Source organism: Sus scrofa, chromosome X, assembly GCF_054392235.1.
Source record: "Sus scrofa isolate SSC_HxYL_T2T_F1_AM1 chromosome X, Sscrofa_HxYL_maternal_Yorkshire_Landrace_v2.0, whole genome shotgun sequence".
NCBI classification, from domain to species: domain Eukaryota; kingdom Metazoa; phylum Chordata; class Mammalia; order Artiodactyla; family Suidae; genus Sus; species Sus scrofa.
The window spans coordinates 127,238,301-127,255,203 of NC_139401.1; positions in this window are offsets into that span (position 1 = coordinate 127,238,301).

Genomic DNA, 16,903 nt, shown 5'->3' on the forward strand with positions numbered 1-16,903 from the left:
ATGCCATTTGCAGCACCATGGTGCAACTAGAGATTCTGAAAGTGAAGTAAGTCAGAGAAAGACAAATACCATATGATACTACTTATATGAGGAATATTAAAAAAATGATACAAATGAACTCATTTACAAAATAGAAACAGATTAACAGACATAGAAAACAAATTTATGGTTACCAAAGCAGAAGGGGGGGTGATAAATTAGGAGTTTGGGATTTACATATACACACTACTATATATTAAAATAGATAATCAACAAGGAGCTACTGTATAGCATAGGGAACTATACTCAGTGTTTTGTGATAACCTACAAAGGAAAAGAATCTGAAAAAGAATACATGTATGTATATATATACACATATTCTTACATACATATATATCTAAATGTATAAGTGAATTGCTTTGCTATACACATGAAACTAACACACAGTAAATCAACCATACTTCAATAAAATAAATTTAAAAGAAACTGTGCATATGAAACAGTAACAATACAAAATGTAATACATACATTTTAATAAATGTATGTAAATAAATACATACAAATTAAATAATGTCTGTAAATTGATACAGATGATGTAAATACAATAAAGGCATGTAAATAAATACATACATGTAAACAAATATATACAAATTAATACATACATGGTATTTCCAAATACATCATATTATTTAACATATTATACATTACTTACAAATATAAAAAATACATATAAAATTACAATTTGGTTTTTATGACTATACAAACAACAAATGTATAGTGATATATGCACAGAGACATATATGAAACATGTGTGTACTTGTTAGGGCCCACATAATGTTTGACTAGAATTTAGCAAATACTGTATTTTACAGGTTAAAAAAACAAGATTCCCAGATACTTTGAATTTTAGGTAAACAACAAGCTGTCTGGAAACTGGAACCAGGATGCTTCATTGAGCTACAGGGCTTTCCAATGTCCCCAAAGGTAAGAGCTGTCAATAGCCTTACTGCATTTTATGAGCTAAATTAGGGTAATGCCCAATTAATTAAATGGCCTGGAATACTCCCATTCCAACTCTTATCAATCCACTTCTCCACCTCTTAGTGACATTTCTTTCAGATCCCAGAGCTCTCTGGTCACTTTTAAGAACTGTCTAATTTTCAGATATTGGCATCTGTTTCTGCTTCCCAGATAGCCTTCAAGTGAGGGGCCCAGTGAGCTGACTTTCTTACAGTCATCCCCAATCTCAGGAACCACCCTACCTGACTTGGGGAGAAGAGGAGAAAAATCAAAGCTTGATATATTTCTACAAATTCCCGCCCAACAGTTTCTCTTTGAATTTCTTGTCTCTCTGAAATAAAGTAGAGGAGGATGGTAATGGTTGGGTTTATTCTTTCTTTTTAGCATAATCCTACATGAATGTGTCTAGCATGTTTAGAATGTGTGGTCACTACTGTACATTTTCTCAGTTTTGGGGCTTCAGCTAAAATCTGAGATAATAGGATAAATCTCATTTAATGTCCTGGTGCAGTATTTAATTCACATTGACTAATAGAACTAATTCAATTACAAAATGCCAGAATTTTTCAACTTCATTAGTAAGCATCATGCATGATGTTTATTGACAACTTAAAAACTGTATTCCAGAAAAATACAGACTTTAATCATTTAATTTCAGTGAAACCATCATTTACAAATGATCCTCTGGGTTTTGACACTGCATAATCTATGATCTCTTTGATTTCAAACTCTGCAGGACAACTTCTAATCACTTTGGGATTTAAACATTATTTCCATCCTTGACATTTACTTAATCTTTAAATTCTTCCTCTAGAAAATCCTTAATTTAGAGTTAACAAAGACCTATCTTAAGTAGTTTCATTTTTCTTACCATATATATTACTTAGCACCATCAGTTTTCATTCCCTTATTCTTGATTTTCTTTTGTTTGTGTGGTTGAGAATTCCACTTAAAAATCTTCAAAGGTTTCAATTATCCCACCATTGGGTACCTATTCTAAGAAAACATTCTTAAATATAGAATACAAGTTTTATGCACAAAGATAGACATTGTGACATTACTTTAAATAATAAAATAGGAGTTCCCGTCGTGGCGCAGTGGTTAACGAATCCGACTAGGAACCATGAGGTTGCGGGTTCGGTCCCTGCCCTTGCTCAGTGGGTTAATGATCTGGCGTTGCCATGAGCTGTGGGGTAGGTTGCAGACGCGGCTCGGATCCCGCGTTGCTGTGCCTCTGGCGTAGGCCGGTGGCTACAGCTCTGATTCAACCCCTAGCCTGGGAACCTCCATATGCCGCGGGAGCGGCCCAAGAAATAGCAACAACAACAACAATAACAACAAAAGACAAAATAATAATAATAATAATAATAATAATAAAATAACTTTTAAAATTGTCTGTGACTATACAATTAGTAAAGTAAACCATGACACATATACTGAATATATCATGTGGCTATTTTAAATGATATTTATAAACAATTTGAGAACATAGGAAAATACTTTTTATTTTGTATTAAGTGAAAAATAGATACATATAAGTCATATATATCTATGAATATTACATGTAAAACACATAAAATATAATATTAATAATAGACCACTATGAAATATACCATGTAAGCCAATGTTGGCTTCAGATGGTAGACTATGGTGATATATTTTTTCTTCTCAACATTCTAATTTTTTCCTATTCCTAATTTTTCTATAATGATTATATATTCCTACAGAATTAGAAGAAAACAATTCTTTTTAAAAATCACTTTCAAATAAACTTTTGGACAACTGCCTTCTTTCTCTTCTACGATTCAATTAACTGAAATAAGTTCCTCCTTCTCCTCCTCTTCTTCCTTTATTTTGATGTTAAATTCAGTTTGACTTCAATTAAAAGCCATAAATGGTTGAACAAATATATTCAAATGGCTGAACAAATGTATTCTATTATGCTATTTTTTTATCTGATGACTAAAATTTAAACTTTCCTCCAGCTATTTTGGTGCCATGCAGGCATAAGTATAATGAACTCAAAGATGAGGAAGCTGCTTTCCACCATCATACACTCTTCATTGTAACAAAAATTCATTCTTAATCTTTTGTATACCATATAAAATTGCCTCTTTTCCTTTATAAAAGGTAATTAGATGCAGCCAATATATTATGACCACCTACCTAATAGCTGGCTTTTACTACCAACCATCATCCTCTTCTTCATCATCTATTATTTATTGAGTAGATTCCCAACTACACCACTGAAATTACCTTCCACCTCCCTCTCTGCTTCTACCCTTGCTACATGACAGTCTGTTCTCAATGAGTATCCAGGCTGTGATTCTGTGATCTGTTTTAAAACCTATCAGATCATGTCATTCCTCTCCTTTAAAGTCCTTCAGTGACTGCCCATCTCAGAGTAAAAGTCAAAGTTTTTTTCAGAGACTACAAGGCCCTTTATGACCAGATCCCATTATCCCTTCTGGCTTCACCTCCTACCTTCTCCTGTCTGCCACGGTCAGTCAGCTTCAGCCAGGGTGGTCTCCTTGAACTTCCTGAAACCTTAAACATCCTCTTGACTTTGACTTAGGGTTTTTATACTCACCCTTTCCTCTGGCCTGGTATGCTCTACCTAGCACATGTAGCTTGCTCCTTCATTTCTCTAAGTTCTCTATCCAATTATCACAGTATCAAAGCAGCCTTCTCCAACTATTCCATATGCAACAGGACCCCCATCTTCATACCCAGTATGTTTGATCTATACCTCTTCCCTGATTTATTGGTCTACATGGAAAGCGTCACACTCTGACATACTACATGTTTTACTTGTCTCTTTAGTGTTCTCTTCTCCACTAGGATGTAAGCTTCATGAGGTTAGAGATTTTGTTGTGTCCACTGCTGTATCCCTAGTACCTTGAACAGTACCAGGCATAGAGTAGGTGCTTGGTAAATTCTTGGTGAAAGAAGAGAGGGAGGAAAAGGGGGAGGGAAAGAAAAGAAGGAAGGGAAGGAAGAAACATTTGACATAGATTATCTTATTTATGACTGGGTTACTTTGCTGTACAAAAGAAATTGACAGAACACTGTAAATCAACTATAATGGAAAAAAATAAAAATCATAAAATAAAAAATTATAAATACTTAAAAAATAAATAAATCTCCTAATACCACTGTAAGATGATAGTACTCTTATTCCTTTACCACCCAAGAGAAAACTAGAGAGTTACCACCTCAGTCAAGACCACACAGCTTGCAAATGACAGACCTGAGACCAAAACCCAAGTTTTTCTGTTTGGAGTCCATTGTCGTGATCTCCATGATTTACAGGTCACATTAACAAACACAAAAGATGCCACTTTTATATTAGCCTCAGCCAGGACTGTGCTACTCAGCTCAAATCACACTCAAAGTAGTTTTGGAAAAACTGTCATGAGGCTAGGTCCAGAAAGAACAATATCTCTGTGTCTTGGAGAACACATCTGACCTCATCCTCCTCATTTGTTAAATGTGGTGTATGGAAATCTTTCAGCTGCCTTGTCACCCTAGCCCATTGGAGATACTGTTTGTCTATATGGTGGAATGCTGCTGCCTCCTCCACTCAGAAAACATGGAAAAGGAAGGTCGTCTACTGGTCTGTGGACTACAGGGTCCTTAAACTGTGGTGCCCAATCCAGATTAAAGTAACAAAACAACAACAATGAATGACAATTGTATACAGTCTAAACAGGACCCTCCAACTTCAAGAAGGAAGCTGTTTCAGTCTCGGAGTTTTCAAAAAGAAACTATCAAATTAAACTCCATAAGTATACAGATGATATGAAAGCATATGTTTACATGATTGAATGTTTCCTTCAGGAAACAGTATTGAGCACTCACTGTGCAAGGAGTTGAGAGAGCAAATCAAAGACAATATGATCCTTGGCCTTGAGTCACTCACAACCTGGTAAGGTGGGAGCATCTCATGTGTGTGGCCTGATCTCTGTAAATATATGTAGCTGTGGGTAGTACATACACATACTACACACACACACACACACACACACACACAATGGTGTATACGTGTATATATTGTGTGCTTTATAAAATGGTATATGTACACATATGTATATATATGTATAATTTATGTGGGTGTATATATATTTGCTGCACACCATTTTATTTATATTACTAAAACTAAGAGGACATGGTGAGCCCCATCTAAAGAATGTAAGTTAAATGCCTATATATCTTCCAAATCTGTTCTAGAGAACAATATTTTTTTACATCCTTAATTCTGCAAGAATTTAATGGTGTCAGGTACATTATTCATCCCCTAGAATTTATTTCTCTTTGGTCTTCAAGGAAAATTACCCCTACTATTGGCTCTCAGAGATGCTCAGTGTAAAGACCTTCCGCCCAGCACCAAGCAGCCACAGAACTCTCCTTTACTTTTTCTTCCTTCAAACTCAATCTGAATGGAAGCCCAGTCTTCACCAAGCTGCTTCAGTTTCTCCTCATTCCCTCATCTCTTCTTTAAAGCCTACATAAAGATGCCCGGGCCTGCCTGTTGCTGTTACCATAGCAACCCTCCCCTGCAGTTCATCTGTGAGAATATCTCCAGGTTTCAGTTAGGTCTACAATAGAGCTACCTGGGTCAGTTAGCTCTGTGAAAGTCACAATCAGACAAGCTCACTAATAGTAAACCATTAGCTTCAAATGATGAACTACCTAATTATTTCGCTAAAATAAATCACATTACCCATTGTTCAGACTGAGTAAATAAATGTCAATGTTGATAAAGTTCACTTAACTTTTTGAAATCGCAGAGCAAAAAGTTGTAAGTGTCCATTGTTTATAAATTTGTTTAAAACACTGTTTGGTGAATAGACAGTTACATTTAATAGTATTTTGAGACTGTCAGAAAATATTTAGAGCCTAGACACACCGGCTCTTTCCAAATAGTATGGCTGCTAGCTGAAAGAAACAAACATCTAGAAGAACGTCTGAATTTCCCTACTTTTCTTCCTGATGTATGGCAGTGGGTAAACTGATAATTTTCATAGATGCTCTCCAATTCTGCACCTCAGAACCAATCGAGTTCTAGGAAGAGCACTCTTCATTTCTTCTTTTAAAAATACTGACTTTGGAGTTCCCTGATGGGGCAGCAGGTTAAGGAGCCAGCATTATCACTGCTATAGTTCAGGTTGCTGCTCTGGCGCAGGTTCAGTCCCTGGCAGAGAAACCTCTGCATGCCATGGGCGCAACAAAAAAAGGTAAAATAAAATAAATTAAAAAAATGAAAGTACAGACTTTGCTCACCTAATAACCAATTAACTAGAGTCCACTAAAACACTGCTAGATCAAACTTAATTAAAATTCTCAAAGGCTAAGCAAAAACCCTTTTTTGAGCTATTGACTCTTGATATGTTTATACTAAAACACTTACAGTTTTAGAATAATTGGTAAGTTACAGCAGTTGGTTGAATTAACATCGTGGAAAAGATATTTTGTTCATGCTGTCACAGCAGCAAAAGTCAGATCAAATGGTCATTTTAAGTTTGTGCCCACACAAATAAGCAGGTTAGTCATTTTGACGATGACCAGTTAAGTCATTGAGTATGACGCCTCTTAGTCACTATCACCTCACTTTTCATTAATGTCTGAAATTCTTAGAAAACAATATTTTCCCCTCGTATGTGACTATCGTAGTCTGATATTATGTTTTAGCCAAGACATTAGGATTTGGCCTCAGTATGGTTATATCACAATTTTTCATGAACATTTCATAGTGTTCACTCAAGTCCAGTGCCATGTAGTGCCATATTGAAGTCTTAGGAAAAGGAGGAAATCAATAATACTGATCTTGTCTTTATTTAAAATTTTGATGTTATGTTCATAGTGGATTACTTGCATTAATTTTGATTTTTTAAAACATTGGATTTAAACATGATTTGTCTCAAAGATTGAGTTTTTTGTCACTCCCTTAAATTTTTCACCAGAAGCAATTGCCTCATGCACTTCACTCTAGTGCTGGCCCTGCACTAGACATAAATTCAACATAAATTTGAATCCCTAACCTCAGGTTGTCCAGGGTATAGAAACGCAGTTTGATTTGCAACCACTAGATGGAGACCTTTTCATTAGGTAACACAGACCCCCTTGCCTAATCTCTCTAATTAAAGAGGGTGGCAGTTGTCGGAAAACATTCAGATTAAACAGAACTAAATTCTTGGTTAATTTAAAATGTGTTAGGGAAAAGAAATGGTCAATAGTAAAGAAAGCTAATATTGTCATTGCCAGTCTGAGTAGAAGAGTCTTGAGTTTGACTCCCAAATCTGCTGCTTTGAATACCAGTTGTGTTAACTGCCCTGAGCCTTACTTTCCTGGTCTATAAAACACAGAATGCCGACCTCTTAAGGTTGCTTTGCATGTATATATACATCTGCAATCTCCTAACAAAATGACTTGTCATCAACAAACATGTTTCCTTTCTCCCTTGCATCTCTTAACAGCAGATTTGAGATAAACAGTCTAGCAGCATCAAAGGAACTGCATTCAACATGGTGCACCTTCCCAGCTCCTGCTCTTTTCCTAAGTCAACCTACTTGCTAGGGAAATTGACAAATTCATTTCCATTCGACCAGCGCTTATTGGGCACCAACTATGTGCCCAGGATTCTGCCAGGTGTTAAGGCTATGGAAATAAGACCAGCACTAGTCCTAGGAGCTCACAGTGTCTAAATTAGGTTTGAGGCTAAAATATGTAGACATTACAACTTATGATTAAATTTTACCAATATGTGTTGAGATTCTACAATAGGCAAGGCACTGCACTGGGCACTGGGAAACATACTAATACCTAGTGCAGCCAAAAAAATACAGTCCTTGCGGAGGCAGAAAGATTAGCATTCAAATCACCTTCTTACTGCTTGTGTGACCATTTGCAAGTTCCCAAATTTTATGAGCCTCATTTACTTTTATCTATAAAATGGAGATAATAATAATAATTTCCTGTGATTGATGTGAGGATAACCTAGCACACTGCATAATGCTTAGAACAAGACCTGGCATATTGTAAGAACAGAAAAAAAAATGTTACTCATTATTATTAGTACTAATAGAAATGTTGGACGATACCACCAAGCTGTGTGCTCTGAATCTTCCTGTGTAGAGGAATTACTTTCATCTGGTTTCCTCTTGTCCTGGCACATTTTTCTCCCCAATTGGGAGAATGAGATGAGATTGTTTTCTCTGATAAGCTTATAGAAGATCCTCTAATAAGGAAGACTCCCAGGATTCTAAGCCACCAAAGTTTTCACAACCAGCTTGCAAAATTGCTGAAAATTCAACAATCCCTTCTCCTGCACGCCTTTGAGCAAGTTCCAGCACAGAAAGCTGCAGAGACCAACTGGCCTGTGAAAGGCATTGGGGACTTTTTAAGAACTATAAAGCCAGAGCTATTTTCAGATTTATTTTGAATTTCATAAAGTATAGTTGCTTTATAATATTGTGTCAGTTTCAGGTGTGGAGCAAAGTGATTCAGTTATACGTGTGTGTGTGTGTGTGTGTGTGTGTGTGTGCGCGCGTGCGTGTGTGTATCCATAGTCTTTTCAATTATTTTCCGTTTCAGTTTATTATAAGATATTGGATATAATTTCCTATGCTGTAGAGTAAATCCTTGTTGCTGATGCATCTTGAATTTCTCAGTGAGGATTCTGTATCTTCACTATAGGGCTTCGCAGCACAAGGGCCTCAGTCCTTTGTATTTTAATTCTGATATTAACGCTGTGTGATTTTTCTCAGCCAAGTGTGTTTCAAATAACTGACCGTGAGCCCTTCCCTTGGAACAGTGTTTACCTCCTCCATATCTAGCTTGTGTGAGAAATATGGTCTGCATGCTTACTGGCCCACAGTCAGTACAGAAGGGTAGAGATGGCACCATGCCGTTTTCCAGAAACCCCTAATCTCTCCACTTCAGAAGCAGATTCAGATCTGGATGGTCCTTGCACTTATAACCTGGCAGTGGGCAAGGGGAGGTGGAGGGTTGGCTATATTTTCAGAGTTTCTCAAGCTGCCTCCCATGTGCAAAAGGGACCTGGAATTAAGTTTCTTACAATATGCTTGAGCAATTCCCCACAAATGAAGTATAAACTGATAAGAAATTAATTTGATGACTGTTTTTCTATTATATTTAACATTGAACTGGCTTTTGCCAATAAATTGTTAAAGCGAAAAAAGCATTCATTAAGGGCCTAATGAATGCTACAATTTAGTTACAGCCATTTATTGACTGACTACAATTTATCAGGAGCCATATTGCCATATACATACATATGTATTTTGTTTAACCCTAACCAAACTCTACCTGCTTTATGGGAATTTATATCACCATTTTCCACTTAAGGAAATGAAGGTACAGAGAAATGAAATTAACCACAAAGGTCATGCAGCCAGGAAATACAAACCAGGATTCAAATCCAGGTCTATGTGATTTCAAAATCCATGTTTTCAGAACTCTGGGCACTTTGCACAGCTTTGAGTATATAAAGATGAATTAGAAATAAACCTGGCCTTAAGAGGCTTACGGTCCATCAGATCTTTACAAATACCTCTTACATCCAAAGACTGCCAGGCATCTGTCAGCCCAACCCTTAACAACACAGATTTGAAGGCTTAGAGTTCCTCAGGCTCAGGGGAGGCAGTGTGTGGTGGTGAGGGGAGGGTGGTTAGGAAAACAAGCACTCTCTGGAGTTGTCCTCATAAATTGAACCTTCCAAATATGTACTATTCACAAATAGATGAGATATAAAGTGGAGACTCCATACTGGCTATAACACCAGGACTCTCAGCGCAAAGGTATGGAAGTATCAATAAATCGGACTGCCTCCAGTAGAGTTGCCAGATAAAATACAGGACACCTAGTAAAATCTGAAATTATAATAAACAGTGAATGTTTTTAGTATATATATCTCTCAAATATTTCATGTTCTATACCTATACTAAGAATGCATATAGTTATGTTGAAATACTTATACTAAAAATTACTTATTTATCTGAAATTCAAATTTAACTTGACATTCTGTACTTTAATTTTAATTAGCTAAATTTGGCAACCCTAGACTCCAGGAAAAATGGGTTGATAATTAAATAATCCTACATCATCCCCATCCTTATCTCTTTTGTTTGGCCAAACCCACAGCATACAGAATTTCCCAGGCCAGGGATCGAACCCACGCCACAGTTGTAACCAGAGCCACAGCAGGGATAATGCCAGCTCCATAACCCGCTGAGCCACAAAGGGACTCTTCATCCTCATCTTTTGAGTAGCCTGACCTACTGTATATTAAGCTGCTGAAACATATGTAAAAGTTAGCTACTGGCTTCCTGCAGGCAAAAAAAAATATTTAACATTTTCCCAGGATACCCTTTACTTACCACTGACTCTTCTCCTACCCCTTTCAACAAGACCATTTTAAGATCTGGTACAGTCTGGGCATGTTTGCATTTGAAAGTTTCAGCTCCTGTCATCCCAAACATAATAAGATATCCATTAATATCTTTGTCTCTTTGTATAGGAATTGAGTTCACTTGCAGGTCACTAGGGGGCCTAATATCAAGTAGTCATTCAGTTAAACTTTTGTTCATTTTGATGATTTTTTTCTAGTCTGGAATCAATATTTTTTCCAAATGTCAACCATTTTCATAGCCACATGCAAAACACATAGGTCCTAGGTCCCATACCTTACTCACCAAATAGATAAAACAGTGTTCCTCATCTTGCTCCATCCTATGAGGGAGAGCTGGCAGGACATCGGTAGCATTGGATACTTGATTTTAGGCCTGTAAGGACTCCTGGAAAAGCCAATGGGCTTTACATTCTTTCAACTGAATCCTTGCCAAAGTCACTGGCTGAGGAAATATGGCCCTTAACTAAGAGTAGACTAGTGGGGCTCCCCTTGCCCTGGCTTAGCCATTTTTGACACCAGTGACCTAAGGTCCTACCTGAACTTCATGCATTAAAAAAAAAAAAAAGTATACATCCCACCCTACTTCCTCCTTATAAGGATCAAATGACATCTTATCAGAAAAAAGTGCTTTAGAAATCCTAAAACACTTAAAGATAATTAGTAACCACCCTTTGTATCCTTATCAACAGACTTCCAGCATAAATTTATGCAAAGGGTACTTCTGTAATTAAAAAAAAATTCAAAACACCAACATGCCATTTTTCTAGCTGTAAATCTGAGTGTCTATGCTACATTTTCCTAAAGCAAGATTCTCCTGTTTCAACTGAACTAACACAGAAAGGCAGGCTCTCTTAATCAGCAAAAATGTCAATGTCACCATGTAGGTATCTGAGTCAATTAGTAGGGCATTTTGGTAGATTAGACTCATTTTGAAAGTTGTTTGTGAAATGTATTTAATTGGTTTGTCTGTTTTGATTTTGAGTGTGAGTCTCTGTAGCTGTCCATGTAATTATGGCAGTTTTGCAACAAGCCACAGAAAAAAAACAGGTGTTCAGTCTGAAGGCAAGACAGAGATTCTGTGTGTACATTGTATATAAAGCCTTCTGGCTGTGAGTATTAAACTCTGGTATAATGAAGACCTTGTATTTCTTGTATACGAGGCCAGAACTCTTCTTATACTGCCAGGGATCCGGCAGCCACTAAAGGCTGGGAGTAGCTGCTGCCAAAAATGACTGAGCATCATGAAAGCCCTTGTACTGTACAGTATGATTGTGGAAGGTTCCATGGGAAAGACTTGAATTTGCAAATTAAATATTTACAGTCTATTTGAGTTAATGGAATAGCTGCTAGCAGCTGGATGTGTGTGTGTGTGTGTGTGTGTGTGTGTGCGCGCGCGCGCGCACAAGCATGCTCATTTTAATATCTTGTAGATTCCAAACCAAACTGAAATGCAGTAGTTGTGCAATTTATACTGATCAATTCCATCAGAGAACTGGGATGAGTAAAATCTTTGAAAGCTTTGCTGACTGTCAATAATAGATACTGTTTATTAAGGATACTGTATTTCAAATACACATCATTTAGCTGTTTATTTTCTGCTCTATTGTGTCTATAGATTTTTGAAGTTAAACTACTTAGAAAATGGTCAAGGATTTAAATTCTCTCCATCATGGAATGTGATTTTCCTGATTTTTTTTCACCCTCAGATCTATTTGCCATCTTTGTTTTGCCAAAGGAGATGTCAAGAAAGATATGCTGTCAGTGATTGAGTACTTATCATGGCATAAAGAACCACATGCTAGGTAGTTGTCGTGGTATAAAGAACTACAGGTCTCTTCTGTACATTATTTGAGTCTATCCAGGAGCCTGTGGGGCAAGGATAATCATTACCCTCAACTTACAGATGAGAACCTAAAGCTTCAGTTGTTTTTTTTTTTTTAAGTATTTTATTTAATTAATTGACTTATTTTTTTCCTTGCCTTTTTGCCATTTCTTTGGGCCGCTCCCGCGGCATATGGAGGTTCCCAGGCTAGGGGTTGAATCGGAGCTGTAGCCACCGGCCTACGCCAGAGCCACAGCAACGCAGCATTCGAGCCGAGTCTGCAATCTACACCACAGCTCACGGCAACGCCGGATCGTTAACCCACTGAGCCAGGGCAGGGACCGAACCCGCAACCTCATGGTTCCTAGTCGGATTCGTTAACCACTGCGCCACGATGGGAACTCCTAAAGCTTCAGTTTTAAAATAGGTGATCATTCTCCAATACAAAGAAATTTTATTTTTATGTTTGCTTTTGATAGAAGAACCACTCTTTTCTTCTCTCCTTACACTGGATGCTGTTCCTAATCTGAAAAGCCATTATATTTTTGAAGGCATTTTTAGAGGAAATGGTGAAAAAAAAATCTCTTGCAGTCTCTCAAATCAGCATACAGTTTCTTCATTTAGTCTAGATTGAAGTACAGCCCCAACCAGTCCAGAGACTGGATGAAATGTCCTCCTTGGCAAACTTACAGCCCCCTCTCCAGACCTCTTAGCTGCCTGTATCCTTACAGCTCTGGCATGCCCAGCTCCTCGCTCAGCACTAAGAATTTGCTGAGCCTGATGAACTCACTCTGGAGATACGAAGGAAAGAATGCAAGAGCAGGAACAGACCTGCTTACTCATCTGTAAATGAGGCTACTGCCATCCTCCTCACTGGGCAGTTGTAACACTGAAATTAGAATACATATCCGAACTTCATTAGTCTCCTCAGTGTTGAAAAAACAAGGAATGTCAATCATTCCAATGAGGCAACCATGAATTCATCCCAAATGACCCATCTAAATGCCTCATCTTGACACATTTTTTGGAAAATGCCTCTATGATTTTTAAACAAATCCAAGATATGGATGACTTCTTTTCTTTTTTCTTTTTTTCTTTTCTTTTCTTTTTCTTTTTTTTTTTTTTTAATCTTTTTGCCTTTTCTAGGGCCACTCCCCTGGCATACGGAGGTTCCCAGGCCGGGTGTCTAATCGGAGCTGTAGCTGCCAGCCTACGCCAGAGCCTCAGCAACTTGGGATCCGAGCTACATCAGTGACCTACACCCCAACTCACGGCAACGCAGGATCCTTAACCCACTGAGTAAGGCCAGGGATTGAACCCGCGACTCATGGTTCCTAGTCAGGTTCGTTAACCCCTGAGCTACAATGGGAACTCCTAGATGACATCTTGAGATGAATGTTGAAAATAATATCTTTAGGAGTTCCCATCGTGGCTCAGTGGTTAACAAACCCGACTAGGAACCACAAGTTGTGGGTTTGATTCCGGGCCTCACTCAGTGGGTTAAGGATCTGGCATTGCCATGAGCTGTGGTGTAGGTCGCAGACGCGGCTCGGATCCCGCGTTGCTGTGGCCCTGGTGTAGGCCGGTGGCTACAGCTCCGATTAGACTCCTAGCCTTGGAACCTCCGTATGCCAGGGGAGCAGCCCTAGAAAAGGCAAAAAGACAAAAAGACAAAAAAAAAAAAAAAAGAAAGAAAAGAAAATAATATGTTCATAATGAGGTAAAATCAGATTTTCCTAGTTAATCAGTTCCATGGAAAATTAAGAGACAATATACTTTTATTGTTAAAAAATTATTTTCATTTACTTTGGAAAGCAATCCAGTGTTGATTCTATTAAATCCAAAGATCTCTAATTTGTTTGATAAATTTGATAATCTTGTTAGAATGTACAAACTATCCTCTGTTGCTCCTATATCTTTTAGGATAATAGTCATTATTATAATTATTTCTGTTGATAGAGTATTTACTGTGTGCCAGGTACCTTTCTAAGACAGTAAACAACTTACTAGGCATGTATTTTTACCCACATTTACCTGATGAAAAGAAGGAGGTTTAAAGTAAGGCACTTTAAACAAAAGTCATTCTACCAGCAAGTGGCAAATAGACCCCAGAATTAATTAATTAACTACTAGACTATACTATCTAAAACTCACTAAGAATTAATGAATGGGCTTGTCCATAATCTACAGCCATTGAATAAGTAACAAATTCATCACATCTCAAGTACATTTTTGTTTTTGTCTATAAATTGAGATAAGTTTACTAAAGATCAAATAGAATGATACCTGTTTTCTAGACACTTAAACTGAAGAGGCATGAATCCTTAATCAAGATAGCATGAGGAATATGTACCCAAAAAGAGGGGGAGGGGTTCCTTGGTGACTTAATGGGTTAAAGATCCAGCATTGTTACTGTCATGGCATGGGTTTGATCCCTGGCCCAGGAACTTCCTCATGCCACAGGTAAGGGCAAAAATAAATAAATAAAAATGAAAAAGGATAGCATGAGAGATATGTAGCCCAAGGAATACATGGAGCCCATGGGAGAGGGGCAGCCAAGGGGAAGATGGGGCCCAAGTGCCGTTAGCCAAACCAGTCGCAACAATCTACTGTAATAATGAAAAATTTCCCACTGACTCTGGAGTTAACCTTAAAATCCTTCTAAACATAGTGCCCCAAGTAAGAGCTACTGTTCATTTGTTTAGATATTAGGTATAGAGTTAGCATGTGAGACACATATATTTCCTGTCCCCTATAAAAAACTGAAAGCTGACATAAGCAAGGTACATGTTTCTAAGTCATCAATGTTTCACTCTAGAGTTCTTAGGTAACTTGTACTTATTTGTGGAGATAGAACTGAAATAAGACAGGGAATTTGATTCTTTCTTTTAAGTTATACTTATTCTTAAGGACTTGTCTCCTTACACAAAGCATGAGAATACTTCTTTGGTCTCTTTCTATGTTTTGTCCATTTTGGATGTTGAAAACCCGCTTGTCATCAATAAGCACATGCCCCAACTCTTGTATGGGGATTTGTGAGGTTTAAGAGGTAATTTCATGGATGAAAGTTAAGCTCACAACAGGTCTATAGATTATTTTCAATGTAGGGTCCATAAATGTTTAAAAACAATAATAAAATTTCTTAATTTCTAAGCTTGTGGTTCCCAAAAAGCCATATAAGGTTTGGGCTCAATCCCACGTGAAGCCCAACATTTACTGGGTAGGTACTGAGTATCAGGCACCACACCCGAATCTAAGTACAGAGATGATTACCAAACAATTGCCAGCCTAATGGAGTTCACAGATGTCCAAGTCTCTGCTCTTGAGGCCCTGGCTCCCCACTATCCATCAGTCATTGCCCTCCATGAGGTAAGAGTTTGCTGGAGTCATGCAGAGTCCCCTAGCCCAGCTCCCTGAGTGGGTCAGCTTTCTGCTAAGACCACTCTATTGCATTTTTCTTTAGAACACACAGCTCTAGCTGCTTCTGCTGAAAAATGGGGAAATGCCTTTCATCTCTTCCTGATGAGTTGTAGAAGAGGAAAACAAAGCACTGGGTAATTTCTCGATAGGTCACCGTGCTACACAAAATTCTCAGTAAATCACACTGTTACATTTATAAAAATCACAGTTTTAAAAATGGTTTGGAACAAGGAGAGATTTGGAGCAGAGAGACCACTTAAGAGGCTATTGTCGTAATCCAGGGGAGAGATTATGATGGCCTGAGATAGGGGAGTGGCACTGGGGATGGAGAAAAATAGGATTTTGAGAGCTATTTACAAAGGTAGAACTGACAGGAGCTGTGAGAAATGAGGCTCAAAATGTAGATCTGAGAGAGCTCATGAAGGACTTTGTACCGCACATTAAGGGACTCGGACATCACGATCCATGATCCCAGTAGCCGGTAGGTCTACCCCCAAAAGATTAAGAAAAAGAATTAGCTGCCAACACTTAAAAATCAGGAGATCTCACATAAAAACCTGAATATCTAATGTCTTTTGAGGAGGAAAAAAAAAAAGGAAATCAAGAAGAAATGGCCCACAGTTTTGTTTTACAACAATGGGCTAGAGCCCTCATTTTGATGGGTTGTGGACCCTCCAGTTTGATACAGTACAGTCTCCTCCTGGGATCAGCTGCACTTATTTCTATTGCCTGCTAATCCTTATAGACATTTGATATGGTTCTTTTTCTATGGGTAAAGTCCCTTGAAATGTTTAAATTGGGAAGTGTCTTGAGCATTTTTTAAAGCTAGACTACACTGGTGCCAACATTAAGTATGAACGGGAAAGAGACAAGATCACAGTCAGGAAGACCAGTTCAGAGACTGTGGCAGTCTTACATCTGAACAAGGAGGAGGCCAGAGCTTCGATGAGTAGTCCCAGTGTAAAGAAGAGGGCAGCTTCCAGGGGTATTTAAGAAGCTTAACCAAGAGAGTTTAGTGATTGATGGGGAGTGGGAGTAGGATGCAGAGGGTGGGCTGAAGCAGAGTAAAGGAGACTGACTCTCAGACTTTCTTGCAGTGAAAAATACAGAAGAAGAAGCTGGTTGAAAAACACCAATTCCTATATTGAATTTCAATATATTCATTATCTTCTGAGTGAAAATTTGGAGCTGCTTAGTGAGTCATGGATTATAAGGAAAAATCATCCAAGATG